Source organism: Ictidomys tridecemlineatus, chromosome 9 (genome assembly GCF_052094955.1).
Source record: "Ictidomys tridecemlineatus isolate mIctTri1 chromosome 9, mIctTri1.hap1, whole genome shotgun sequence".
Classification (NCBI taxonomy): Eukaryota; Metazoa; Chordata; class Mammalia; order Rodentia; family Sciuridae; genus Ictidomys; species Ictidomys tridecemlineatus.
In genome coordinates this window covers 101,974,102-102,000,874 of record NC_135485.1, presented here as the reverse complement: position 1 = coordinate 102,000,874, position 26,773 = coordinate 101,974,102, and the positions used below count along the sequence as shown (strand labels likewise).

The 26,773-nt window shown below is 36.3% G+C and overlaps 1 long non-coding RNA gene across 1 annotated transcript; it reads right to left on the bottom strand.

Annotated features, from left to right (window-relative positions):
* Positions 1-10,603: 10,603 nt before the first annotated feature.
* Positions 10,604-25,384, bottom strand: LOC144366534 (uncharacterized). Its single transcript, XR_013425590.1, has 3 exons — positions 25,258-25,384; positions 19,374-19,444; positions 10,604-11,634 (listed from the first exon to the last, which is right to left on the bottom strand). It is a non-coding gene; the product is annotated as an uncharacterized LOC144366534 (long non-coding RNA).
* Positions 25,385-26,773: the final 1,389 nt, after the last annotated feature.

Below are 26,773 nucleotides of genomic sequence, written 5' to 3'. Positions count from 1 at the left end.
TCTAGGTGTTTGTCTCTGATCACTTCAACTGTTATAATCCTGGAAATGATATTACAGATTAAATTTCAAATGATAACATGTGAAAGGGGTAATTTCTTTTTGCTTCTGGCTTTTGTCAGTAAGTTCCTAGTGCACGGAATCTGAATTGTATAACCTACCACTCTAACTTCCTACCTTTCAAATGCTATTTTCTTTGGCTTATCTTTGTGGAGTATTTTGGATCATTTTTCTTGAAAGATTAGCCCCAAATAGCATTTCCACCCCCACGGACTCCTCCTTATGATAAAATTGCTAAGAAAACAACTTAATGCAAATTAACAGAACTTTGAGAAAGAAAGGAAATTGCCACATTATGGTATCCAAACCAAGAAATGTCTCCAGCATTCTTCTAATAATTTTTGGTTGAGGAGTTATCTGAAAGAAAAGAAAAAAAGAACTTACAGTTTGAACTCCATTACATGACTCTGGGGAAAACGTGATTCTTTGTGCTTTTCAAGCCTCTTGTTTTTTCTGACCTTTTTTCTTTTGTTTTCTGAGAAGAGAATTTAAATGTGATACAGTTGGGAGAGATTACATCATTTGCTATTTTATAATTTTCAGGACCACCCTGGTTTTTTGGCACTAAAACGGCATAATTTCCGTAGTGTTAGTTAATATTTAACTTTTTAAAAAAGGAAAATTAATCATATTTCTTCTGCTGAATACTAGTGAAATTATCCTTCTGCCTTTGGCTACAGGATGGATTCACAAAGTTTGCCCAATGTCCATATCTATCTCCTTTCAATTTACAGGAAAATTGCTACCATTTAATTGAGCCCTAATTATGTGCCAGGCACTTTGTGGAAAATTAATATGCTGTGCTTATGAATTTTCACAAAATGTTGTAAAATTAGTCACTGCAGAAAAGGAAACCCATGCTCAGAAAGGTTGTCTTCCCTGTTCATAAATCGCAGAATTTAGATGCAAATGTAATTCAAGAACATAATTTCTCAACCCATTTCTAATGGTTCAACTAACTATGTACCAAGTATCAGCATATAAGGGCTTATCTATAGAGCACATTGTATTCTGGGTGTGCTATTGCTGATGCTGTTTAAGCATTAAAACTCACGCTTCTGTTGGAGGATCATAGTGGTGATCCACCAGAAGGTCTGAATCAAAAGTGAATACATCATCCATGTTTTCTTCTTCTGACAACCAAGACTCCATCGTGAAGAAATATTTCTTGAAAATTATTTAAGGACATGAATGTCTTGACCTCTGTATGGACTGAGAAGAATAAAGACAGATATGTGATTAATGGCAGTGTCGGAAGAAATGAAGCAATGGCCATGGAGAGACCCATGCTCTGAACTTCCTTAGAAAAGTTATTCGAGATAGTGGCAGCATCATCTGATTGGGTGAGATGGGATGAAGAGCTACAGTCTGTCCCAGGTAAAGAGACAAGGACACCCTGCTGTGACACCAAGTGACTGGCATAGGGGAGGGAAATCCTTGGGCATTTGAATGCCAGAGCTAGAGATGACCTTCAAGAATACTCAGTCCACGGGTTGCCACACAACATCCTGGAGAGGGTGTTATGCCCAAAGTCAACAAAGAGAGTTTCCCTTGGAGACTTTGGCTGAGGCAGTGCATCCCAACTGTGTTTTTCAGTCCATGTTTCCATTTTTATCTATTTTGGAGTTTCTGTACAGATTATTAGACAAAAACAATCTTAAGTTTTAAAACATTGGAAAAGTCCTTCTTGTATAAATGAAGACATTGAATTGTAGACATAATTCACCATTTTATATTTATTGTTTCATTAATGAGCAAATTTTTGGACATACTCCTTTTGATAGTAAATACGTGAATGACCAAGATATTGTACAGTGTCATGATTCATCTTTAGTAACCTGCTAAGAACAATGAACATCTGAGAAAAGAACAATGTACATCTGAGCTGAAGGTCGAGGCCTCAACTCTTCTCAAGTGTTTCACCATTATGTGCTTTGAGACTAATCAGTGACAGACACCTGCCTTTATTTTCTCTCAAGATAAAAAGTGCAATATTAGCCTTCTTTACTAGAAATAGACTCAAAAGGCTGAGCTGGAAGGTTGTTGTATCAAGAAGGGAGCAAGGTTAAAAGAAACAAAATTATATGTCAAGCAGAGCAATTTTTTGTATTATTAACTCAAAGCAGGAAGCTCTAATTCAGCCAGAGGATGGAAAAAAAAATACTGGACTCAAGTGTGAACTAACCCCAGGATTCTTTATTTGAAGAAACAAAAACAAAACAAAAGTAATTAATTAATTAATTAAGTTATCCCTGAGAAAAGTCTCCATAATTTAGAGCAAGAGAATGATTTGGAAAAACAGTTTTAGACCCAGACTTCCCTAGGTGTGAATCTAGCATGGCCGGGTCCCAGTTGTGTGCCCTGGACAAAGTTGTTCAGCCTCTGAGGACCTCAAGTTGCTCTTTATAAATGCCTGCAGGACTATGGAAGGATTACAGAGAACATGTAAAGGGCCCAGCACAGTGCCTGTCATTATTATTACTGTGCATTGTTGTTGTGGTTCTTGTGATTGGATCTAAAAACAAAAGTTCAGACTTAGAGGGAAGCAGCTATTATAACTTTCTCACAGTAAACATTTTTCTGACTTCACCCATTTTATTCAGCAGGGAAATTCTAATTATTTGGTAATGGATGTTTTGAGCACTATGGGGAAAATTCTGAAGCTTCTTAGCAAGAAAAAATGATAATACATGAGAGAATGGAGATGCTGCAAGAGTGGTAGCACAAAAGTTAGACATATGTGTGTGTCTCTGTGCTAAGAAAAGGAAACACGTGTTGAGCTCCAACTTTGTGTCCGATGTATTACTGATTATTCATGGAGGAGATTGGAGAAAACCATCAAAAACTGCAATGTTTTTGGCTGGTACGGAAATGGATGTTTGTAGAGCTTCAATGCAAATCCCAGTTTGCTATGGTAGACCTTCAGGAGATATGGAGGAAAAGCCATCAACTTAATGAGCAGGACTGGAGATCAGTGAGAAATTGAGAAGGAAGAATCTAGGTTAGAAAGGTAGAGTGTATCTTGACAGATGTCACCTGGTATGCTCAGCATTTGTTCAATCAGGAAAACGCCATTTCACCTCTTGAAGGTTTATGAGGTTTCTCAGTACCACTGTAAACTCATGAAAAAAAAAAACAACAACTTTGCATTAGGATAAAAGCAGGTTGAAGGTTAAACTAACAAGAAAAATATTATCTGGACAACTTTTCTCAATGAACCGCAGAGGTCTGGAGTCAGTGCTTTTAACTAGTGCTTGTGGTTTGAGGCTTAGAATAATGTCTGAGTCAAGAGACGCTCTGTTAGGGAAAAGAGTGGCATTGAGCATGATTGGGGAGGGTTTCCCCCAAAGTGACCTTGGTCACAGAGCATGAAATTAGAAACTTATGCATTTTGAGGGATTTCTAGAATAATGGACAAAATAATACAGAAAAATAGTACCTCATGCAGGTATAAGTTTTTTTTCTCTACAAATTGTTATATTTTTTGGAAAAATAACATCATTGTTTCTCACGTCAAGAGTCGATCAGGTTGACTAGCCACCTTTTAGTGGGTAGAATTAGAGTTTTAAAAATCTAAGCTGTATGGTTTATGCTGTGTGTGGAGGCCGGCAAGGTTGACCACATAGACTGAACAATGTAGGTTTTCTGTCATCTTGCACACAATGTGTCAGCTAGACCCTCCAGTTCTCCCAGGACAAGTTACTAATGTAATCTTTGTGGCTTCTGTTCTAAAGCTGTGCTACTTACTTTGGCCTTTTTTGGATGTAATTACATGCTAAAGGGAAGCATTTTTCTTTTGCAAGCAAATAGCTTAGGCTGAGTATATGAAACCACTCCATTTGAATAAAGGATTCATTTAATATCTTGAATTAAACAGGGTTAATGACTTGGTTCCTTCTGTGTGGTCCCTGAACATACCCAGGAGGGATGCATGCTGCTGATGCATTCCACAAGGATGGTACCTGGGGCAAGAGCATCCTGCAGCTTGGATGTGAAATCTTGGAGAAGCAACGTGCTGAGCATTCCAAACCACACTGGAAACTCAAGGTTACTTTGATCTCTGTGGATGATATTCTCCAGCACGCTGAATTAGCCATATCCTTTACAGAGTTAGAGTTCGCCTCTGTTTCCTGTGTTCCCCTGTCTCTCCAGGCTGCATCATCAACTGGAGTTTTTCAATGTACACTCTGTATTTTCTCTTACCTTAGCCCTTGGGTGGATTATGGAATCTCTCTTTTCTTTTCAGACTTCCAGTCTTGGGAATCTCACTCAGTATCTAATCAATGTGTCATGGACACTTTCAGCTATTTGGTTCTGCCTTTGGTCCATTCGTTGGCTCTATATTTTTATCCCTATCTATATTTGTGCTGCCAAGGCCATTCAATTCATCAAGACCTCATAAAGACAACTCATGACTACTGCCACTGGCCTGGACACTGTAAGCAGCCGTTGTCCAGCAAAGCCATGCTACACCAAAACCACCAGGAGTTTGAAGCCCTTACCCTTTAATCCTCTAATACTAGGGTTGTCATATTTAGCAATTGAACATATAAATGAACAATGTTGTATTTTTGATATGGAGTATCCCCCAAAAGCCCATCTGTAAGATGATACAAGAAAGTTTTGAGGTGAAATGATTGTGTTGCAAGCCTTAACCCAATCAGTGCATTAATCCCCTGATAGGGATTAACCAAGTGATTACTGAAGAAAGGAAGGGTGTGGCTGGAAGAGGAGGGTGCCTAGAGGTATGTATGCCTTTGGCACCTGTATTTTATCCTTGTTGAACAGAGCTCTCTCTGTGTGTGGTGCTGGGGATCAAGGACCTTGTGCATGCTAGGTATGCCCTCTACCACTGACTATACTCCCATCCCTGGATATAGCTTTTTTGAATGAACCATAGGGAACTCTACTCCACACTAAATACAATATTTAAAAACCCTTACTATCTTAAAATCATTCACGTAGACAGAGTGATGTGTATGTTTCTCCATGAACAGAAACTCACTTTCCTTTCATCTGGTTGCCTTATGAAACATGCATATGAAGCATATGTTGGAACCAAGGATGGAACTTCCTCTAAGTAGAATCTAAAAAGGATAGAGCAGAGAAGTCTCCTAACTGTGTCTCTACTGTATTTGACATGCATATTTTATGCTGTCCTTTTTTTTTTTTATTCAGTCTGTTCCTGAAAACCAAAGTGACTTGACTTATTTTTTACAAAAGTATTTAGTAACTTCAAGCTAAAGGAAACTTTTGGTATCTTGTGTGTTAAGAAATGTAATCTGAACACTCTGGCTAGGACCTTTCAACTTTCAGTTATATTTAGAAGGGAGCTTAGGTTCAGAAAAGAATCTTTCTACTGTAAGGATTCCTCATTTGTTGACTGTTTCTACCTTAAGCAGGTCATCTGCATTAAAAGATGATCTGGGAGTTAACTCTCCTTTCCAATAAGGAGACTTGGGTGGCCAGATGGCATATTTTGATTCAAAATACATTAGAACATGAGTTGCAAATGAGTTTCTAGTTACTTCCTGGAGCACCGTGTTAGGGAGACTTCTCAGGCCCCCTTCTGGCTCTGGAAACAGTTTCCTGATTGATCAGCCATATTTTCCATGGTTTCATGTTTGGAGAGAAGTGAACACGGGTCTTGTATTTAATGTTTCTATATTAGAAGCATAAGGTAACCACATGAGACTGGAAATTAACTTCATATTGCTGGGATAAGAGAGCATTATCTGTAACTGGCAAAGGCAGCTGCATCTCTTCCTCAAATTAATGAGCTAGGACATTTGCTTAGCAGAGAAGCACAGCTGCCTTTCCTTTATACTTTGCCATGTTCATTTGCAAAAACTTGTGCTATGACCAAATGCTGTGTCCCTCCTCTCAAATTCATATGTTGAAATTCTAGTTCCCTAGTCCCCACCTTTTTGAAGTGAGTAAGTCATAACGGTGAAGCTTTCACGAACTGGATAAGTAAAAGAAAACACTAGAGAGATCCTTGCTCCTTTCACCATGTGAGGACATAGTGAGAAGGCACTATTCATGAACCAGAAGTGAGCCCTCAGAAACTGAATCTACTGGTGCATTGATCTTGGAATTCCCACCTCCGAAATAGTGAGAAACAAATTTCTGTTGTTTATAAGCTACACAGTGCATGGCACTCTGCTGCCATAGCCTGAACATACTAAGACAACGTACAAAGCACACAGTTGCACATAGGCTTGCACATCATCTGCATATAATCTTAGCTCAGGGAAACGTGAATATATGTCATTAACACAGGTGGTGAACTCAATGCCTTTTTCCTCTCCATGTTCTATTCTATCAAAAGAGCCATGTCTATGTTGCTTGAACTATTGTCCTAAATTTATAAAGTTTTTAGGGAAATACTCTTTAAATTCTATTTCTGCCTAGCATCAGACATTGTTTTATCCAAGATCAATTTAGTTAATGGCAAATCAAACTCAGATCACCACTGTCACGTATGTAACAACAACTTTCTTTATTAAAGAACCCAAGCCCTGGGGTGTGCATTTTTCCCTATGTATTAGTTTTCCTGGGAAACCCCTCTGTCCTCATGCAAGCAGACTTGTGTGACTTATTAAGAAATGGACTGATTGATGCTAATTGCACCACATCCGTCTTGGGATTCCTGGGCAGAATTTCCATAATAAACTGGGTGAGGTTCAAAATGGGCAATTGATTGGTCATCTGAGAAACCCTTTGGCATGCAGGAATTACTTAGCTAGGAAATTTCCAAGCAATTTATTTTTCATCCATGAAGATTACCAGAAGTAAACCTGGGTAATTTCCAGTCCATATGATTCCATAGATAAGACAACTCTGCACTTTCACAGTACCATATATGATGAAGAGGATGTAAAGACTATTCATGAGTGACCCTCTGGACCTAGAAGCGTCAAGGGATTACTGAACTTGAAAATAAGTGCATCTTTCTCCCCTTTACTTTTACAGTAGCCTAAGAGGCTAAGATGATTTACGGACTAAGAACTTTACTGTTACATCAAGACTCACACAGCACTTGCAGTTAGTTGAGGGTGCCCTGTATAATAGCACTGGGAAGTGGGTAAATGGAGGTTGAGAGGCATCCTGGATCTCACTTACCAAGCCTTGTGCCCAGCTCAAGTCTTCATCAACCCAAGGAAGAGAAGTTTTCCATTAGCTAGTTGCAGCTCAGTTAAGTCACTAGTTCTCTGAATCTTCTGGATAAATACATATCCTTTGAGCAGATCCCAAACCAGATGGACAACTTAGCTTTTGAACAGTATTGATCCATCACTTTGGAAACCAAAGGGAGGTAAGATGGAAAATTAGGCCCATATGTCTGAAACACACTATTTTTCCTACATTTGTATTTCCCCTTGATAATAATAGAGCTGTCTGGAGTAAAGAAGGGGTCAGGATTAAAAGCACTATTTGGAAGGTCTCACTTTGCTGAGAGCTGCTGTGGTGTACTACAAAAGCACTCAGCACAAAAGACCCAAACCAAGGTTCCACTCTGCCACCCACGGCCTCCCTGAGTTTCATGGGAGAATAAAACAGAGGCTCTCTCTATATTTAAGAAACACTTAAAATTAACTTTTGCCTGTCAGTGTTTTAAATGTTAAGCTTTGTAAGCACATGCAGTATGATGAATACACTCTAAAAGTAAATTAAAAATCTGTACGTTCATATTTCTATGTTCCGGTTTTTAAATTTTGTGATCCTGATTTTAATTTTTTAAATATTTTAACTGGTACACAAAAACAGAAACATATGAATGGAGGTCCCATGTATTTGATATATGGAGACATCATGTAAAGTTTAAATAAGATTAAACATATTTATCTCCTCCAGCATTTATCATTTCTTTGTGATGAAAACTTTCAAAATGCTTTATGGTTCTAATCAGTTTAGCATTTTTTATCATGAAGGGACATTGAATTTTAATAAATGCCTTTTATTGATCCATTGATATGACCATATGATTTTCCTCTTTCATTCTGTTAATATGGCGCATTAGGTTTATTCATTTGTGTATATTGAGCCAACCTTGTACCTCTGGGATGCATCCCACTAGATCGTGGTGAGTAACTTTTTAATGGGCTGTTATATTCTGTTTGCTAGGATTTTAGTGAGGATTGTTGTTGAGGATATTCATGGGTAGTGTTCTTTTATGTTGTGTTCTTATCTGGGTTTGGCATCAAGGTGATGCTTTCCTCATAGAATGTATTTGGAAGAATGACTTCTTCCTCTGTGTTTTGGAGTAACTTAAGGAAAATTGTGAAGTTCTTCTTTAAATCTTTGGTAGGATTGAGCAGTGAAGCCATCTGGTGTTGAGCTTTTCATCCATGAGAGGCTTTTTATTAATGATTTAATCTTGTTACTTGTTATTAGTTTTCTATTGCTTTATCATTCCATGTTGGAAAGATGAACATGCCCAGGGATTCACCCCTTTCTTCTAGATTATCCAGTTTGTTTGTGCATGGTTCATAATAAATTATCTTTTGTGCTTCTTCTGTGTCATTTATAATATTTCCCTTTTCTCCCTTAATTTCTTTTTTGATTCTTCTTTTTCCTTTTCTTAGTGTACTTAAGAGTTTGGCTTAAAAAATATTTTTTATTATTATTTATTTATTTTTTAACATTATTTTGATGTTAACATGGATTGCTATAAACTCCCATCAGTACTTCATAGGTTTTGGTGTGTTGTATCTCCATTTTAATTTGTTTCATAATTTTTAAAAATCTTCTTGATATATTCCTTATTCCATCAAGTCTCCAAATGTAAGTTGCAACTTAACAACAACAACAAAAAAAAAATGAGACAATCAGTAAATTGGAAAAAAAAAAACTTCTGAAGAGAAGAAAAACAAATGGCCAAAAAAAAAGAAAAGAAAGGAAAAAAGAAAAAAAATGTTCAACAACCCCAGCAATCAGGAAAATGCAAATCAAAAGTACATTATTTCATCTCCAGTTAGAATGACAATAATCAAAAATATAAATAACAATAAATTCTGGCAAGGAAGAAAAGGTACACTCATGCATTGTTGGTAGACTACACATTAGTACTACCACTTTGGAAAGCAATATGGAGATTACTGAAAAGACTAGGAATGGAGCCACCATCAGATCCAGCTATCCTATTTCCTATTGTTGGTTTAATTTATTTATTTATTTTTAAATCAGCATACTATAGTGATACAGGTACTTCAATGTTTATGGCAGTGCAATTCACAACAGCCAAGTTATGGAACCAGTTTGGGTGCCTGCCAACAGATGCAATTAAGAAAAGATGGATTTGGGGTTGGGGATGTGGCTCAAGCAGTAGCGCGATCGCCTGGAATGCGTGCGGCCCGGGTTCGATCCTCAGCACCACATACAAACAAAGATGTTGTATCTGCCAAATACTAATAAAAATAAACATTAAAAAGAATTCTCCCTTTCTCTCACTCTCTCTCACTCTCTCTTTAAAAAAAAAGAAAAGATGGATTAATAAAACATGGTATATATACACAATGGAGTTTTAGCCATAAGGAAGAATAAAATTATGGCATATTCTGGTAAATGAATGGAACTGGAGAATATTACGTTAAGTGAAATAAGCCTGATTCAGAAAATCAAGGGTCCAGTGCTTTCTCTCAGATGCAGAAGTTAGAGCACCATAAGGGATCTCTCCCCCAAAAGATGTCACAAAAATAGGACATTGGTGGAGTAGAGGAAGGAGTCTGAGGAGGAGGGAAGAAGGATGAGAAAAGGAAAGAAATGTGGAATGAAAATGACCAAATTACCCTACGTACATATATAAATATATATGGGAATCTCACCGTTTTGTGCATCTATAAAGCACCAATTTAAAGAAACAATAAGTACATAGAAGGACAACCGGTAGAGTAGAGGAAGGGGAGAAGTGGGAGGGAGAAAAGGAGAAAAAGGAAGCACTGGGAAATAAAATGAAGCAAATCATATTCCATGCTTGTATGATTTTATTAAAATGAACCACAGTACTATGCATAACTATAAAGCACTAATAAAATTATTAAAAAAGATATGAGAAAAAAGAAAAACTGTACCTTGGGAAGTTAAAAACAAAAAGAAACAACAAATTGCCTATTTTCCATTATTTTTATTGTTTCCAAAGCTTATCTTTTATTGATTTCCTGCTTTAATGCATTTGTATTATGATCAGAAAGATACTTGGTATGATTGCAATGTTGCAAAATTGGTTGAGACTTGTTTTGTGGCCTATCATATGATATATCCAGGAGAATGCTCTATATGTTCATAAGAAAAACATGTACTCATCAGTTATTGGATATTTAAACAGCTGTAGATGTCTTTTATGTTCATTTGTCTAGGTGCAACTTAACTCTAATGTTTCCTTTGTTGGTTTATTGTCTGCATGATCTGTCCATTGCTAAAAGTGGCACATTCAAGTCCCTAACTATTACTGTATTGCCCTTTGGGTCTATTAATACCTGCTGAATATATTTGAGTGCTCCAATATTGAGCACATGTATATTTAAAATTGTTATTTTTCTCTTCCTAAATTCACTGCTTTATCATTGCATAAAGACCTTCTGTGTCTCTTTACTGGTTTTGATGTAAAGTCTATTTTATCTGATAGTAGCATGATTGTTTCTGCTTTCTTTCCACTTCCATTTGCATAAAATATTTTATTCCATTCTTGCACTTTTCATATGCACATGTCCTTAGAGATGAAATGAGATCCTTGTAAGAAATACATAGTTAGGTCCATTCAGTTCCTCTATGTCATTTAATTGGATAATTTAATTCATTGTATTTAACATGATTATCAATACATAAGGTCTTATTACAGATATTATGTAGTTTATTTACTAATTTTTTGTAGCTCCTAGGTTCTAGAAGCTCAGTCCATAGGTGGGACTATAAGAAAGTTCTTTTTCTCTTATGTTCTTCCTTGGTGATTAAGTGAATTACTCTAGTCATTTGTTTTGTTTACTTGCACATCATTTTTTTGTTTTTCTATTACAGATTTTTGGTTCATGTTTACCATAATGCTTATCAAATATAATTTGATTATAAGGAGAATTTTTGGAATGTTAGCAACTTAACACGATCATAGTATAAGAAAATAAACAAGAGAAAATATCATTGTAAGATGACTCCCCAGAGGTATTTCGTTCTTTTCCAATTTTTGATTTTTTTATATTCCATTTTATACCTTTGTATATTGCTTAACACTGAACATATTAGTGTAGTTACTGTTTTGGTTTTTAGCCTTTATGCTAAAGCTACGAAGGGTTTATGCCCCATGCTGACAACATTAGAGTGGTTTGAGTTTTCTGTATTACTTATCAGTGAGATTTTTACATCCTATGTCGTTTTTTTTTCCCCTGCATTCACATCTCTTTCTTCAGTTTTGAAGAGCTTCCTTTAGCACTTCTTGGTCTGGTAGAGATATATTCTTTCAGAGATGTTGTTTTAATCCACTTTTCTCACTGCTGTGACCCAAAGAACAATTTTTTGAAGAGGAAAAGTGTATTTGGAGCTCACAGTTTCAGTCCGTAGATGGCCAACTCCATTCCTCATGGCCTGGAATGAGGAAGAACATCATGGCAAAAGAGTGATAGAGAAAAGCCCCTGAGACATGACACCAGGAAGGAAAGAGAGAGAGAGAGAGCACTGCTCAACAAGGACAAAATATAAACCCCAAAGGCACACCTCCAGGGACCCACCTCCCCCAGCCACACCCCACCTGCCTATGGTTACCATCCAGTCAATCCTTATTCAAGGATTAACTCACTGATAAGGTTAAGAACCCCCCCTTTTAACCCAATCATTTCTCCACTAAACCTTCTTGTATTCTTTCACACATGAAATTTTGGGAAGCACCTAATATTTAAACCATAACAAATATGTTTTCTCTCAGTTTTGATTGTCTCAGAAAATCTTTATTCACCCTCATTTCTAAGGTAAACTTCGCTGGATACAGTTATCACAGTTGACAACCCCACCACCACCACCTGGCTTCAATATACTGAATATCTCATCTCACTCTCTCTTCTACTGAGAAGCTGATGTTAGGCAAATTGGGACACCCCAAGGGTCATTTGTTACTTTTCTCTTGCAGCCTTGAGAATTTTTTCTTCTTCTTTCACATGTGACGGCTTGATTGTAAGATGTCTTAGGGTAGACTTGGTTAACTGGTGGTCTTTAACCTTTAACTCTCCTGTACTTGGATCTGTGTATCTCTCTCTAGGTTTGGAGAGTTTTCTCTTATTTTTTCACCTCAAGAATTTTTCTGTGATTTTTAAAAATTGTTTCCATTTCTTTATTAGGTTTACTTGTTAGAGTACTGAGCCACTTCTGAGTATTTTTCTTAAAGCTCATTGAGTTTCCTTAAAACAGCTGTTTTCAATTCTTAGAGAGTTTTTTTTTTTTCCATACTGATTACTGTCTGGTCAGTTTCCAGAACTTCATTTTGAGTACAAGGTGAGGTCATATTTTCCTGAAAGTTTTTAATGCTTGTTGGTATGAGACATTATCATACCAACAAGCATTAACAACAATCAGGTATTTATTCTAGTCTGCTTAATATGGCTTGCTTTATGTCTGACTTTCTAGAAATTATAAGCGGTCTGCTTTTTTTCCCCTCTGAACCTATAATCAGTTCCATTCTTTCAGCACTAGATGGTGCCCAGGTCCCAATTTGCCACAAGTCTGCTGTTGGTGACTTGTCACTGTTTCAATACTATAAGGCAGTCCAAGCCCAGGTTTGTCCACATTATTTTGTTGGTATATTGTTAAGCAAGAAATAGAAGAGTAACTAGAGAGGGGAGTCTCTCCCTGGGGCCAGGATAGGCCGCATTAGTTCTCTCCCTGGGGCCAGGAGAGGCTGCATTCCTTGTCCATAATTACTGGCCTGTGGTCAGGCACTGCAAAATTCTTCCCTGGGCAGAAGTTACTATGGTTGGACTAGCCCCTGGCTCCTATGTCACATCTGTGGCCACTGAGGCCACCAAGCTGTGTCACACCCTGAGTCCAGCCACCAAGACTAATATAACACTGGGAAAAGACCAAGGCCTGTACTCCAATGGGCTGCCTGGGGCTGAGCAACATATTTAGACCCAGGGCCAAAACTGCTGTGGTAAGCCATAGGGCTGCTAGCTGAAATAGAAGTCCAACCGACTGGAGATGCAGGTCTTCCCCCAGCACTGGAGCTACTCCGAGGCTTTGTCCACAGGTGGGCCTGGGCATGGGCCTTCATGATTTTCCCAGTGTTAGGTTTCACAGTTCAGCCTTACATTTCATGGCAAAATCTTCTACTCTTTTCTACTCCTAGCAAATGGGGTCTTTCACCATGCTATGCTGCCCCTGGTCAGGGTCATATTGATGAAGGCTGACCCTGATCACCAGGGCTGCTGCTAAGCTGGGTCATATGTGAGTCTCCCAGCTGCAAGCATAGTCTCAATACACAAAGCCCATGCCACACATCACTGGTAGTGATGCAAGCTGAAACACAAGTGAGTCTGCGCCTCTTGGCACATTTACTCCTGAATCAAATATTTTGAGTTCTTGAACACAAAGAATACCATAATGTTGTGCAGAAAACTAGTGGGAGTGATGGCCCAAAATCATGGATACAAGTAATATATAGTAACAGATATAGATGAGTCCTAAGAATGTAGGGGAAAATTTTTTTGAAGGTGTAAACAAAGCATGCTGCAAGAATGGGAATAAAAGCCAAATGTCCTTAGTGAAATGACATCTGTGCTAAAGTGAAAACAGTAAAAGGAGTTGACCAGGTAAAAGGGCAAAGGGTGGGTACTGAAGAGGAAGTTTAAAAAACATGTCAGGTAAACATCATGTGTAAAGGCCCTGAGGCAAGAGCAAATAATTAAAATAAGAAATGATGTGATCCGTTTTAGAGAGCAAGACAGAGGCAAGAAAACAGAAGCATTCTTACTTGACATATTTTTATATGCATTTTCTAAGTATTTAAATGAAAAAAATATAAAGAATAATAAGAGGAACTCAGAGATATGAGGCAATGAGGTAACATTTGCCCAAAAACCTAAATGAAGTGAGGGAAGGAAGCATGTGGATGGTGAGGAGAGGGCTTTCCAATAGAGAAATCAAGAAGTTATCTGAAGTGAGAGCTGCTTGGTATGATTTAGGAAAAGAAAAGATACCACTCGGGCCACTATGGGGCAAGCATGTATTAATCTTCACAGAAAGTCCACCAGGGTTCTTTCGTTACCCTTGAATTTCAGTCATGTGACTAAATATAAAATTCTGTTGTCAGTTCTGCATTCATTTTGCTCAGAGATCTGCAGATTTCAGTTTTTCTTCTTTTCAGGAAATAATTTCATTATTCATATCAATAGACATTTCTTTTGCTATCATTCGCCATATGCTGACCTCTTTTTCTCTATATATATTTTTATCCTTTGTCGTTCACATTTTTTTTTCTGACATTGCTTCTAACTCTGTGGGTTTTCTTTTTTATTTTTGCAATTTCCAGAAGCCTACCCACAGAGTTCTTCTCTTTCCACTTGTGTTTAATTCAAATTGTTTCAATGTATGTTTAATGTTTGGGAAAAGGGCTTTCCCTCTCCCTCTCAATTCTTTCTCCCTGAGCTCCAGACTTTAGATCATTTCCAGCTCAGTCTTGTGGCTTCTTATTTTCTCTCCCTAATTACTCTGTATGTCCGTTGCACAGATTTAAACAACATCTATTTTCCCATTACAACTAAACTTAAATTTCCAGTCCAGCCCTATCCCTAACGACCAATATTCAACTTTCTAACAAATTCATTTCAAAGTGCACTGGCCTCTCAAACACTAGATTTTTCTCTCTCTCTCACTAGCTTTTTTCCCCATCTCTTTTCATTCCATAAATGGTACCACTCTCCCCCCCCAGCTGCTCCCACTAAAACCAGTATTTATCACAGGTGTCTATCTTCAAACACTTGCTATCATTCAGAGAATTTTGCATTCTGAGATCTGGAGAAAAGTCACCTCTGAGCCGCTAGGGACCATATTTCTAGTGGAATAAATGATCTGTCCCTTAAAAGGGTAAACGGCAATTTGCTTGGGATGAATAACAATGGTTTAGAGAAGGAAAAGTCATTTAGTTAGTGGCGAAAGTGGCTCTAATCCTGGATAAATTGAGAAGTCAAGTTAGAAATTATAAAGTGATCCATATTTAGTACTTTTGCATTAGAGTAAGAAAACTGGCTGGGAATATAGCTCAGTGGTAGAGTGCCTGCTTAGCAAATATGGTGGCGTTGGGTTGTAACCCCACTACCTCCCCCCAAAAAGTTATAATAAATTATCTTTATATCTTTTTTATTTAATATGTCCATAATGTTTAAGTGATTTTGGTGTGTTTGAGTTATAAGAGCAATTTAAAATATGTAATTAATCATTTATATATGTGATTTTTTAAGTTGAAAGTATAATAATATTTTAGGACATATTTAAGATATACCATATTTATAAATCTACATTATTAGAATCATAATAAAGGATTTCTTAAGTATTTTGTAAGTTTTTGGTTTTTGTTAGATAAATCATTGAAATGTTTAAAAGAAATATGTTAAAGGTCTAAATGAAATTTGAAATATTGAAGTCCTTAAAAGTGGTTATTTTCACTTTATCAAATCCATAAATAGAAAAATGGGACTTTAGGGAAAAAAACAGTGTTTTTAATCTGACTAAGTGGGAGTGCAGAAGGGACACAAAGCCCTGACTCAGTGCTACTTTTAACTGCCTGCTGCAAAGTATTTTTTTGACAAATATTTATTGAATGAAATATTGAGATTGACTTTGTCTTATAGAAATTTATAATCCTTTGTAGATCTAAGCATACAATATGACAATTTATTTAACAAAGATATAAACAAAGTTTTGGGGAAGTGAGAATTAAGAAACTGATTTATTTCATTAACCTTCACAGCAACCATGTACTTAACTATCTTTTCTTTTACATTATTGTTAACTTGTTCTTTATAGATACACATGACAGTAGAGCATATTTTGACACATTATACATTCATGGAGTATAACATTCTTGTGGTTGTACATGATGTGGAATTGCACTGGTCATGTATTCATATATAAATACAGAAAAGTTACGTCTGATTCATTTTACTGTCTTTTCTGTTCCCATCCCTCCTCTCTTCTTTTCATTATCCTTTGTCTAATTTAATGAATTTCTATTCTTCCACCATGTCTTTATTACGCTTTAGCATCTGCATATCAGAAAAAAAATTGGCCTTTGGTTTTGGGGTATTCACTTATTTCACTTAACATGACAGTCTCTAATTCCATCCATGCCATCAAATGCCAAAATTTCATTCTTCCTTATGGCTGATTAATATTCCACTCTGTATATATACCACATTTTCTTTATCCATTCATCTCTTGAGAGGAACCTAGGTTGGTTCCATAGCTTAGCTATTGTAAATTGAGCTGCTATAAACATTGATGTGGAGGCATCACTATAGTATGCTGATTTTAAATTCTTTGGATATAAACCAGGAGTGGGATAACTGTGTCAAGTGGTGGGTCCATTCCAAGTTTTCTAAAAACTAGAATAAGACAAGGATGCAGTCTTTTACCACTTTTATTCAACATAGTTTTTGATAGTCTAGCCGGAGCAGTTAATCAAAAGAAAGAAATTAAGGAACACAAATAACAAAAGAAGATCTCAAATCATCACTACCTGCCAATGACATGATCCATTTAGAAGACCCCAAAATATCCAACAGAAAACTTCTAGAACTCAAAAATGAATTCAGCAAAGTAGCACAAATAAAATTAACACCCATAGATCAATTGTGTTTCTTTATATTAGTGATCAATCAACTGAAAAAGAAATTAGGAAAGCTATTCCATTCTCAGTGGCCTCAAAAAATTATTTGGGAATCAATCTAACAAAACAGGTGAAAGACCTCAATGATGAAAACTACAGAACACTAAAGAAATTGAAGAAGACCTTATAATATGGAAAGATCTCCTATGTTCTTGGATAGGCAGAATTAATATTGTCAAAATAGCCATATTACCAAAAGCCCTATACATATTTAATACAATTCTATTAAAATTCCAATAACATTCTTCACAGAAATAGAAAAGGCAGTCATAAAATATATTTTGAAAAATAATAGGCCCAGAATAGTCAAAGCAATCCTTTGTGAGGAAAAAATGAAGCAGGAGGCATCACAATACCAGACCTTAAATTATACTACCGAGCTATAGTAACAAAAATGGCATGGTATTGGCACAAAAAACAGACATGAAGACCAATGATACAGAATAGAAGACACAGAGACAAACCCACATAAATACAGTTACCTCATACTAGACAAAGGCATCATAAGCATACTTTAATAACCTCTCCAACAAATGGTGCTGGGAAAACCGGAAATCCATGTGTAGTAGAATTAAATTGAACCCCTATCTCTCACTTTGCACAAAATTCAAAATGATGAAGGATCCAGGTTAATACTAGGAGCCTTGTCCATACTAGAAAAAAACACAGGTCCACTCTCCATCATGTCAGCTTAGAAACCAACTTCCTCAACAAGGCTCCTAAAGCACAAGAAGTAAAATCAAGAATCCATATTCTTGATTCTAAAAATCTTCACAGTAAAGAAAAGAATCAAGAATATGAAAAGAGATCCTACAGAATGGGAGAAAATCTTGGCGACCTGCACCTCAGATAGAGCATTAATCTCCAGGGTATATAAAGAACTCAAAAAACTTAACACCAAAATATATATATATATATATATATATATATATATATATATATATCACAATCAATAAATGGGCAAGCAATTGAACAGGCACTTCACAGAAGAAAAAATTAGTCAACAATTCTATGAAAAAAAATTTTCAACATCTAGCCATTAGAGAAATGCAAATTAAAACTACACTAAGATTCCATCTCACTCCAGTCAGAATGGCAATTATCAAGAATACAAGCAACAATAAGTTTTGGTGAGGATGTGGGGAGAAAGGCACACTCATACATTGCTGGTGGGACTGCAAATTGGTGTGACCACTTTGGAAAGCAAGTATGGAGATTCCTCAGAAAACTTGGAATGGAACTTAACTACTTCTTGGTGCTGCTGAGATGAAGCATCTGCATGGTCCCTCCTCCCGGGCTTGTTTCCTGGACTTTGTTCAGACAAAGGAATAGGAATTTTATGGCAGTGTTTCCTGCTCTGAGGAAGCTGGACACCTCATGGCATGGACCAACACTCTTGGATTTTATTTCTGAAACTGCCAGAGAGAAGCTGTTTCAAATTTGACGTGCATGTTTGATCTGGGACTACAGAAACCTTTCTCAAAAGCCCATTTCCATGTTAGCAGCATATTCAGAAGAGTAGATTGTTAATTTGATCAAATGTGTGAAAAATTCAACGTTTAAGCTTGGTGAAATTTCAGACTAGACCATGTTACCTCTATCCAGAAGAACCTTGCAGAAAAACAGCTTTGGCTTGTCTCCATTTCTATTTAAAAATAAACACATCTATTCCTCAAGTTGTAGACCAAGAGCTGAAATGGTCCATCATCAGATGCTCATCTAAGGGCACTATAGGAATTTTTCCAGAGCCCAACCATTGTATCCACTCCCCAACACCAATTTTACACATTGAAACCATTTGTAGAGTAAAAATACCAAATCTTCTCCATGCCAGACCTGACTCTCTTCCTTTGGTAATCTGTGTTTCTATGTGTAAACTTTGTGGATGCATCTGTTTTAAGTTACAAAAATATACCAAAAAAGTATTTTTTAGCAGGAAAATTTATGCATTTCATATTCTCACAGCTTGAAAATGGCCAAGTTTATTCTCTTGAATAGATGCTCTGTGGAAAAAACCAAAAGAACAACTCCAAAGCAATATTTTGAGAATTTTTGCCAGTCTTGGAGAATAAGGCGGCACATAAAAATAGACACATGTATATAACACATATGTTCATATTCTGGTAGTTCTGCTGAGATAGGGGAGATACTACAGATAATTCCAAATTGTCTGATGATTCAAAATGTTCTATTTTGGCTTGACATATGTTTCTATTCTAATATTTATGTTTTGGATATAGGTGTGTTTAATATTCTTGTATATAAAAAAATTCAAAGAAAATAAGGGAGACAGTAAGGTACCCATTGTGGCCATACAGAAGAAAAGGTTTTGTGCAGCACTGGTATGACTACTAGAAGGATCTCACCATCAAGATAGCATCATTGAGATTGCCATCTCCCACAGGTGCAGGAGGTAGGAAGAGTTGGATCTCTATGCAAGTGTCTTTCTTACCTCCTTCCATAGGAAAATGTGCCTCTGTGCTGGAACCCCAATAACCACACTCTTCCCTTGGCCTCAGATAGCTGAAACAGAAGATGGTTCTAGTCAAGACTAAGGACAAGCGAGTAGTGAGTCTCGGAGATGCATTTCCTGGAAGGGACAACAGAGATGATTGAGGAGTCCTTGATAGAGAGCTACTGTGTGCCTTAGGAAGTCCCTTACGATTTCCCAGCACAAACCCATAATCTCAGATAGTAATTGGTTTCCACTCACACTTCATAATGCCTGGTATTCTCTGTTAGTTCCTGCCCTGGGACTATACAGAAGCTTTCATGTAGCTTTAGGGCAACTCTGCCCACCTGTTCCTGTGAATATGCCCCACTCAGCATGAGTTAAAATTACACTGGGAAGACCAGCTAGCAAAAAGTCAGAAAGCTGTTCAATTTCCTGATTTTGTCTTTTTTACAACTTATCCTACCTGTCTGTGCATGCTTTCTTTCACTGATCCTTTAGAAATCTCTCCTTGAACCACACGATTACTTTTTATGCTGGCTACATTTTAAAATCCACTTTTTTCCTCTTTTTCTCTCATTTCCCATTAGTAAGCCAAGTATAAATCCAGCCCTAACTTATAAACATAGAAAAGAGATGAACCTCTATCAAGAAAACAAAAACATTTTTTATAAAATTGGGCATAATAAAGAATTGGCAGTCTGAAAATATAAATTCCTTTAACAGCTTAAGCACTTCCTTAACAAATTCCCACAATACTTTACATTTCTGTTACTACTTTTAATTTTTCTCAAGAATCTATATTTAATAATAAAAAATAAGTCAAAATTTATTATTCATTTTAAATCATGGCAAACCATGTTTTCTACACTATTTTTGTTGCAAATGTATAAAATTGTCAGATTGTGAATTTAATTAGTTTTGGAATGCTGATCTTGCCAAGCAGTAGTAGTTTGTAATGTTATATCAAAGAAAATCATATCCTAATATAAAATATCCTAATATCAAAATATCAAAAAATTTCAAGTACAATCATTTTACCCTGAAGTGTGCCCAATTACAAGTTTTAAAAATATATCATTTACGTGTCCAAGTTTCCCAATAATGTAAGTTTTTAAATTTTTCCCTTTCATTTTATCATCTATGGGGTAAACAAAATATAGTGTGAATTCTGTATTTGCCTTCATACTTAATAGAGAGCTACTGTGTGCTTTAGGCCCCAGAAATCCCTTACAATTTTCTAGTCAGGGAAGGCCACCTGAATACGTTTCAACTTTCTTGCACTGTGATTGACAGGGATATACAACAGCTAACTGCTCTGATTTCAGCCCCTAAGAATTCACTTCACATTAGTAGAAAAGCAGTCATTTTCATGTGCCTGGGTTTCAGAACTTGTCATGGCACATTTTGGTAAAATATAATTTAATCTAAGACTGTCATGAAAATCTACAACTATATACCTCTGAAACTAAAATTTTTATGTGCATAAAAAATATGTCCCAGAAGTTTTGCCAATGATTTTTCATTGACTGAGCAGAACTTGCTTCTTCAAATCCCTGGGGATTAAGTGTCCATATATAGCTACGTGGCAATTGAGCTCTGCTTGCACAGTGTAAAGCTTCCACGGAGTTTGGAAGTACTATAAAAGTAGACATGGTTTTCTTTAATTATTAAAATATCTGAAGAATACCATTTTCATGGCTCACCAGATAAATAGTTGAGATAAATTTTGTATTTAGGCATTCAGCAGTTTTATTAGGCCTTATAGCTAACTAATTTTTCTCAAATGGTCTATGCCTTGATGATTTCATCCTTAATTAATCTTGGTTTGTGAAGAACTAAGTTTAATTTCCAGAAAGATTATTCCAAAATTACTTTCACCAACTTTCTATTTTCACCAAACTTCTCAACTTTCTTCAATCTAAACACCAGGTCATTCTTTGAAAGTTCATTTTATTTAAAATAAACAAAATAAAACTGCACCTTCAGAAAAAAGTAAAATTTTACCCAAATCCTAATACAACTCACTAACTCAACAAATATCTGACTGCCTACTCTTTTCTAGATACCTAATCCAGATAAAGGAATAAATTGGTTATTGAGCCACCCAATTTGATAATATTTTCATTTAGCTAATATTTATTAAATTTGTCCTATGTTCTAAGTGTTGGTAATAGATGTACAAAAAAAAGATGGTTTTGTTTTGTTTTAAGCCTCAGCCCTTGAAAGTAGAAAAAATATAAACACAAAGAAATAAATGTCAGCCAGGTGCGGTAGCGCATGCCTGTAATCTCAGCAACTCTGGAAGCTGAGACAGGAGGATCACGAGGTCAAAGCCTGCCTCAGCAAAGAGAAGGCGTTAAGCAACTCAGTGAGACCCTGTCTTTAAATAAAAATACAAAAATAAGGCTGGGGATGTGGCTCTGTGGTCAAGTTCCCCTGAGTTTAATCCCTGGTACCCCCTCCCACAAAATAAGAAATGCACAATAGAAGTGCTGTATAAGTCTAGGAAAAAAAAAAAAAACGAAGAGGTGGGAGTCTAATTCATATGTGAGGCAATGACATCAGGGAATCTTCTCACAAGAGGCAAGCATTCAAGCTGACTCAGGCTTGAATGATCACTGGGAATTTTCCAGAGAGAAGAGTAGAGATGGGTGCTCCAGACAGATACACAGTATGTATGAATGTACAAAAATGAGAGAGTGAAGTATTTCAGTGAATGAAACAGAATGAAGAGTGTATATTGATTGGGAGTCATAAGATGTAAAGAAAGTCCTGAAATTCGAACCTGCTCAGGGATTCTATCCCTGGAAAATTGTCATATGATTTACCTGGTCTCCTAGTAAATACTGAGAATGGTTGGGTGGTATTTTTTTTTTTGCCTCTGTTATTTGCTAATAAAGAGAAAGTCCCAGGGCTAAGGTACCTAGAAGAGTAAGGGGTTAAGAGTGGTCTACACATGATTTGGAGGAAACAAAATTTTTCAAAAAGACAAAGAAGAGTTCTCGCCCCCACTTGACTCTTCGCTCATCAACAGAATGAGCCTCAGCTATACATTTCAAGAGGGCATCTGGAAGCCTGCCTGGGACTGCTTTGTGCAACTACCTCATGTTTTTTTTTTTTTTAATTATTTTTAATCAAAGGCATGACTTTTAATTGAGTATCAGTTAGTTTCTTTCTGCAGTAATAACCATGCACTCCATGGCCCCATCCAAAACTTTGATTTTTATTTATGGGAGTTATAAGTCATCAGTTTTAATGATGGGAGTTAAAATTCATCCCACAAGTGCATTTAAGGTAAGTGCAAAAAAGACTGAAACAGAGAGAGTTTTTAGCTGATTGTAGTGTTAATTAGATAGTAGAAGAGTAAGGGGTGGTACAGGGAATGGAAAGAAAAGATTTGGAGATACGTTGTCTAGACAGAATTTAGTAATTTAACAGATGGATGTAAGAGGTGGGAGAAAGCAATGAAAATCTCTGGGGATTTCTACTTACAAGTACGGAGATTAGCCAGTCTCAAACAAAATCCACACTGATCACTAATGTAATTAAATATTACCAAAGTAAAAGGAGAAATATATAAATCTCTACACATCTCCCATAACTGTGCAAATAAGACAAAAAAAGGAAAAAAAAGTAAAAAGAAAAAAAGGGCATATAAAAGATGTGAACAATATATTTTAAAAATTAATCTAATTGTCCTATATAGAATGCTGCACTCACAATGTCAGGATAGACTTTTCAAGTGCATTTGAAACATTTATCAAAATTGATAATAAGCTGGGAAATTGTCAGTTCTCTATAAACATTCCAAAGATTGTAAAAGTGTCAAAATATCTTTTTTATTTTATTTTTATTTTTATTTATTTTTTTTACTTTTTTGCTGGGCTTGAATACAAGGTCTTGCCCCACTAACAACACCTACAGGTTCCAGAATCTCTTTAAACCATAGTGGAATTAAACTAGAAAACAATAATATATCTATAAAATTTTTAAATGTTAAAAATTTTAACGTACTATTTTTAACAACCCATCAATCAGAACAGCAGTTACAATGGAAATTACAAAGTATCTTAAGCATCATCCAGGTAAGAATATAACATAATGCTTGCTCTGGTCTGCAGAAAAAGGGATATGCTAAGGCCTAAGAAATAGAAATGCTAAGGCCTTACCAGATATTTTTAAAAAGAAGAAGATGAGAAGATCACTGATCTAAGTACTTTTTAAAAAACTTTTTAAAAACCAAAATCATCCAAAGAAGTTAATCTAAAGAAAATAATCAAGATAAAAGAATTACTTAAAGAGACACAAATATAAAACAGAGAAGATCAATGAATAGAAATATTGGTCTATTAGAAATATTGATAAAACTGATAAGACTTCAGGAAAATTGATCAATATAAAAGTCATAAATTAATACCAAGAATCTAAAAGTCATTGTGAAGTTAGTAAGCTTTTACAAATAACATGATGCCAAACATTTTCAAATAGACATTTAAATTGATTAGGTTCCAGAAAAACAATCTATACCACATTGACACCAGACAAAATTAACAAAACAAAAAACTGTTATTCCAAGTCAGGCTAATTCTGCATTGTATATCCAGAATATACTCACAAACTTTATAATTTTTTTTTTAAACACAGAAAACCAATGGAAAGAGAAGCAAGTAACTTAAATAGAAACTTCTTGGGGGCTGGGGTTGTGGCTCAGTGGTAGAGCATCCCCCTACCATGGGTGAGGCTCTGGGTTTGATCCCCCCCAGCACCACATATAAAGAAAGAAAGAAAGAAAAAAAAAAAAACTAACTGTTGGCCTGGGATTGTTGCTCAGCGGTAGAGCACTTGCCTAGCATATGTGAGGCCTTAGGTTCGATCCTCAGCACCACATAAACAAATAAACTAATAAAATAAATTTTTTTTTAAAAAAACTTCTTAAGAGTGGACATTCAAATGCCAATAAATATATGTAAAAAAGTGATCAAATATTATTTTTTCTTTTAAAAAATGTTATTCTTTTTAGTTATACACTACACCAGTATACACCTTGACATTATTACAAAAGCATGGAACACAACCCATTCCAATCTGTCCCCACCATTCCCCTGTTCTCCCTCCCTTCCCCTAGCCTCCACTCCACAGATCCCTCTTCAATCCATTTACAGTTTACTTTCTTGTTGTTTATAATTAGTGTCCTGTGGTTGTGCCTGATGCTGAGACCCACCATGGCACATCCATGGATACATTTATGGGAAGTTTGGTCAGATTCATTTCATTTTTCTTTTGTTTTCCTCTCCCATCTTCCTCCTCCTCAATTCTCTTTGTCTACTCTACTGCTTTTTCCTCTATTTTGATGAAATTCCCTCTCCCTTTTTTTCCCCTTTCTTTCTCTCTCTCTTTTAAATCTCCCTCCTCCCATTTTGAATCAGCTTCCACATAGCAGAGAAACCATTCAACCTTTGACTTTTGGAGACTGGCTTATTGCACTTGGAATGAGATACTCCAGTTTGCCAATTTAAATCTTAATGAGATAGCAATAAAAATATTTGAACATAGCTAAAATTAAATAGACTGGAAGAATATAGACAATATGTCTATATTATTTAATATTAGCAAGGGGCTGGCATGGTGGTGCATGCCTTTAATCCCAGTGGCTCTGGAGGCTGAGATAAGAGGATCATGAGTTCAAAGCCAGCTTCAGCAACTTAGTGAGGCTGTAAGCAACCTAGTGAGACACTGTCTCAAAATAAAAATGGCTGGGGATGTGGTTCAATCACTGGTGTAATACACACACACACACACACACACACACACACACACACACACACACACACATATATATATCATTTTATTCATTCAAAATTTACAAGCAAGCTAAACCAACCTGTGACAGTAGAAGTAAGGAGAGAGAGAGTGTCTTCAAGAAGGGAGTTAGTGACTGAGAGAAGATTTCAGGAAGTCTTTTAAGATTCTGGAAATATTCTAGTCTCCTGAGGCTCTGGAAATATTCTATTTCTTTTCTTGGTGATGCACACAGGAATCTTCAGTTGGTGATAATTTACCAAATTATAGTACACTTTTACAGATGCACTGATTAAATTTTTGCTACTGGCCAAAGAAAAAGCAACATAATATTCTGCGCTGTTCTATGGTTTCATAATTCATTTGGTTTTCTTTTGAGTTTTTCCAAACGAATCTACCTTTTGAGATACAAGGGTTAAAATTTGGTTAATAAAATAGTCATTGGTTCCAGATAAAACATTAGACATGTTCATGAATTATTTAGTTCTATAATTTCAGGTTACTTTGCCAGAACAAATATGTGTGCCAGAACAAATACCCAGCTAGGTTAATGCCAGCTAGATTTCTTTTTTAAATTCTCACTTCAGAGTGCCGAACACTGCAACAGGACTGAATCAGTTAATTTTAGTAAATTCAAGTGGCCCTGCTGACTAGTTGTCTTGTTTGGATAAAGATTAAAATACAGGAGAGCAGATTCAGCTGATGGATCTTCTGTAGCTCTGACCCAGGGACCTTCCATTGTTCTCTGTCCTTCCAACCTGCTGCTAATGACATAGGAGGCAATAATGAATCCTCCCTTTTACAATAGAGATTAACAGGTGCTACAGAGTTTATCATTACCTAACTGGAAGTAAACAGAGTGGTATCATCAGAATATGAAGAAGGAATACATTTGAGTCATTCTGGGATAGTTAGATATATTATTTATTATTTTCTGAAGCAAGGAGTACTTCTAAACATATCTATTCAAAATTTATTCTTGACACTGTGAAGGCTGTTATATTTATATGTTCCAAATGACTCTATTTTCATTGTTATAATAAAATAGCTAATCCTGGGTCATGTATAAACAAAAGAGGTTTTGGGCAACCCACTGATTCAGTTCCTGGTAAGGGATTAATAGTGGATGGCATCATGGCAGGATATCCAGTGAGATGATGAGGGAATAAGCCAGAGTGGGAAGGGGCTGGTGTTGCTTTCCTTTTTCAGTAACAACTCTCTTTGAGAAATAACTAGGGTCTCATGAGAGCTACATTAATTTCTTCTGAGACCAGTGCTCCCAATGACCCAATTACTTCCCACTGGGATCCATCTCTTATGGATTCTGTCATCTCCCACATTGCTACATTGGGGACCAAGCTTCCAACACACGTATCTACCTTGGGAAAGCCACATCCAAACCACAGCAAAACATACATATTGATTCTTTATTTTTTTTTCTTACCCCTAGGAAATACAATTACTTAGGGAAATTTTATTGCTAGAGAAAAATTCAGAAGTGACACCTTGGGCCTCTTAACTGTGAGGGAGATGGGTGAAGAGGGAGCACAGAGTAGACACATCTAGACTCCTGGATTGAGGGTGGGGTTCTTTTTTCA